This window comes from Phallusia mammillata, chromosome 6 (assembly GCF_965637545.1).
Source record: "Phallusia mammillata chromosome 6, kaPhaMamm4.hap1.1, whole genome shotgun sequence".
Taxonomy (NCBI): Eukaryota; Metazoa; Chordata; class Ascidiacea; order Phlebobranchia; family Ascidiidae; genus Phallusia; species Phallusia mammillata.
In genome coordinates this window covers 23153788-23157901 of record NC_137257.1, presented here as the reverse complement: position 1 = coordinate 23157901, position 4114 = coordinate 23153788, and the positions used below count along the sequence as shown (strand labels likewise).

The 4114-nt window shown below is 53.4% G+C and overlaps 1 pseudogene; it reads right to left on the bottom strand.

Moving 5' to 3' along the window:
• Positions 1 to 1095: 1095 nt before the first annotated feature.
• Positions 1096 to 2226, bottom strand: LOC145234972 (large subunit ribosomal RNA; annotated as a pseudogene).
• Between the last annotated feature and the right edge of the window lie 1888 nt (positions 2227 to 4114).

Sequence of the window (4114 nt, the reverse complement as noted above, 5' to 3'; positions counted from 1 at the left end):
CATTGATCTTCACTTGCACGCCTGGAGCCTTGTCCCCAATAATGTTGTTTTCGGCACGAGGTAATGCCTGAAGTTCTGCAACTTAAGCATGTCGCCTCGTTGTATCCACTTCTTCCAAACTCTGGTGGTAAGCCAGGTGATGTCTCTGCCGCAAGTGCTGAGACAGCCCACATTTGGTGGAGCAGGAGAAGTGGCACCGATCGCAACATAACGAACAAACACAAGGTTGCTCAGTTCCACCACGCCTTACAGCCCCACTACAACGACGAAAGTGGACAACAGCAACCTGCATAAAGCATCGGCAAACACGACCACACTTACCACAGGTATACGAACACTCCGCGATTTCTTGAGACCTCAGGATGTGGAGTTGTGCATCGCCATCCGTACTGCAGTTAATATCACAGGACGAACAGTGGAGCACACCTGGCCCCCTGTACTCAATTCCCGGTTGGTCTCACCCGGTTCCCTGTCCGAAAATCAAGGTCGGATCATCGCGGTCCGGTAAACAAAGGTCAGTCCGTTTTTCTCGTACGGTTTTGGGAATTGGTTGAAAAACTTGGGACGTAGGGGTAATTGGCCCATACGCCTTGCATCCCATATCTTTTGGGTCTCTCTTTTGGAGGGGCTATGGAAAATGCCCTTAGCCCGTTAGTTTCACCACAAGGGTTAATTACAACTCTTACCGGAATCAGTCCGACCCCAGAAGAGAACCTCCGGGGAACGCCTGATTTACGCGGGAAGGTCGACCTTAAGAGAGTCATAGTTACTCTCGCCGTTTACCCGCGCTTGGTTAAATTTCTTCACTTTGACATTCAGAGCACTGGGCAGAAATCACATTGCGTCAACACCAGGTTCGACGCCGGCCGAAGCGAACCGCGAGGCCCGCGTAGCTGCGGCAGTCCACGAGCAGAGACCGACACAGGTCCAGGCTCATGCCCATCCGCCACGAGGGCAGGCAGGCGTTCGCCCAGTCCGGTACAGTCCCGCCTTCCGCTTCGTGCCTCAGCCCGACCGACCCAGCCCTTGGAGCCAATCCTTTTCCCGAAGTTACGGATCTAGTTTGCCGACTTTCCTTACCTACATTGTTCTATCGGCCAGAGGCTGTTCACCTCGGAGACCTGCTGCGGATATGGGTACGACCTCGCACGAAACTTACACCATCTCCCTCGGATTCTCGACGCGAGCGCACCGGACACCACAAGAGACGTGGTGCTTTGCGGGGCCCAGGTCCCCATCTCCGGGCAAACCGATTCCAGGGTCGCCGCCCCTTACCAAGAAAAGAGAAGACCCACGCCGACGTTTCCGAGTTCGCTTGCGTTGCTGCACCAGGCGCCGAAGCGTCGATCTCCGTGTCGAGTTCGGAAATAGAACCGCTTTCGCTCTTAGGATCGACTGACCCATGTTCAACTGCTGTTCACATGAAACCCTTCTTCACCTCGGCCTTCAAAGTTCTCATTTGAATATTTGCTACTACCACCAAGATGTGCACCGGCGGCTGCTCCACCCAGGCACGCGCCCTACGCTTCGACGCCCGCCGCCGCGGCCCTCCTACTCGTCGCGACGGCCGGGTATAGGCCCGACGCTCCAGCGCCATCCATTTTCAGGGCTGATTGATTCGGCGGGTGAGTTGTTACACACTCCTTAGCGGATTCCGACTTCCGTGGCCACCGTCCTGCTGTCTTAGATCAACCAACACCTTTTGTGGGCTCTGATAAGCGTCGCGTCGGGCGCCTTAACCCGGCGTTTGGTTCATCCCGCATCGCCAGTCCTGCTTACCAAGAGTGGCCCACTTGGCACTCGCATTCGACGCCTGGCTCCAACCAAGCGAGCCGAGCTTCTTACCAATTAGTTTGAGAATAGGTTGAAGACGTTTCGTCCCCAAGGCCTCTAATTATACGCTTTACCAGATAAAACTGCGACTGAGCCAGCTATCCTGAGGGAAACTTCGGAGGGAACCAGCTACTAGATGGTTCGATTAGTCTTTCGCCCCTATACCCTAATTTGACGATCGATTTGCACGTCAGAATCGCTACGGATCCTCCACCTTCCTCTGGCTTCAACCTCTTCAGGCATAGTTAACCCAACGCGCACGCTCTTGACGAGATCAACAGACACGCCGCAGCCAGCCAGCCAGCCAGCCAGGCACTGAGGGCAGTCGCCAGCCGGCGACTCGAAAGCTCGGGCCGGATGACCGGCCCCGGAATGGCAGACGCGGCAATCTCTCCTCGCCCGGTCGGCGGGCCGACAGATCTGCGCGCCCATAACACCCGCCCGAAAGCGGGCTACCTTGCGCGCAGCCTCCCAGAAACGGTCGCGGCCTTCGCCCGGCGCTAGTGCGCTGGCGGCCCGCAAAACCCCGCACGGATCGCGTACCGTTAAGTTTCGCGAGCCCGCGCCGTTCACGCGCCCCCAGCTGAAAGCGACCGGGCGACACGACAGGCCTTCCCGTTTGCCTCTCGACGGTTTCAGTTACTGTTCTCTCTCTTCAAAACCAAGCGCGGATAAACGACGGGAGTAACTATGACTCTCTTAAGTCATTTGATTCTATTTGAATAAGGTGCTAGGTTATTTTTTGATCTGAAATATCTGGCCCCTCAAAAATGGGCTGAGGGCACAAAATCAGGATCCAGCACCGAACGGAAGCTGCAATTCCGTTCCGATTCCGAAGATTTGGATTATTGTTCATATTGCAAAACTTAAGGACAAAATTCGTCTGATGAGGACATTCAAAATTTGACGTACCTAAGTTGCAGCAATATCATTTGAAACCAATGCACCGACATCCTGGGCACAGATCAAGCTGCCAGAGCCCACCTGCTGAGAGCTCACGGCATCCCAACATCCGGCTACAAGTGCGGTAGGTGCAATCGCCCTTTTGAACGCATACACCTGCCGTGGTATGCGAGCTCTGCGGTCAAGGTTTCACCATCCTTCGTGGACTTCATCAACATCAACGATCTCAACATCCCGTTGAGTACCACGAAGGGTTGGAAAAGAAAGATCAATCGTAGAGGAGGTTCTACTCCTCTGACGAGATGCAAATCATCGCTCAAGTCGAGGTGAACTGTTTAACCCCACCTCGGCTTATAAACCATCATCAACAGAGCCTGCATCTCGTCGACCGTACCGCAGAGCAAATAAGGGCGATGCAGACTCAGAGGTACAGATCGATCCTCTCAGCTCTCCAAGCTGAACAGACCTCAACATCGTCACCTTCCCCAACAACGATGGATGAAGACTGCTGGATTGAAAACTGGATTGAGAGGACCGATCAGCTGTTGGACCAGCTACTACAAGAACAAACCGTAAGTCCAAGTGTGCGCGTAATCAACAACTTTCCGATTTCGTAAATTAACAACAACCGATTCGCCACACCATCGCCATCAGACTCAGAAGAAATTAAAAGATCGGTCTCTCACCCCGAGATTGGTAATCTTCTGCTCCCAATCGCAGAAGAAGGATGTTCGCTTATTATAACAACATCAAAAAAATCGGCACCTGGCCCCAACGGCCTGACATTGAACGATCCTTTTAAAATCGGGCCGAAAATTTTAGTGCGCATCTTTAACATCTGGATGCGCCACGGGGTCACACCTCGGTGGACTAAGCAGAGTCGAACGACCTTAATACCAAAGACAACCGAAAATCTCTTGGAGGTTGGCAAATAGCGACCGATCACCATTGGGAGCCACCTCCAAAGATGTCATGCAAAAATATTGGCTGGCCGTATCCGGAAAACCATCAAGATCAACCCTCCTCGGCAGAAGGCCTTCCGCCCGGTAGAGGGCTGTGCGGAGAACATCATTTTGTTGGACTCCATTCTGAAAGACGCCAGAACAACCCGACGCCGCACAGACCTCTCCGTGGCTATCTTACATATTGCAAAGGCCTTCGGTACGGTCAGCCATGCATCAATCGTTCGTGCTCTGCGGCGACATAATATTCCACATCCTTCTACGATGGAGCCAGCACTACCATCCGCATCGGCGAGGAAACAACATCATCCATTTCCATCAGAAGAGGAGTCAAACAAGGCTGGCCATTGTCGCCTCTGCTATTTAACATCGTGCTAGATAAACTTTTCGATGAGCTCCCGGAGAGTCTCGGCTAC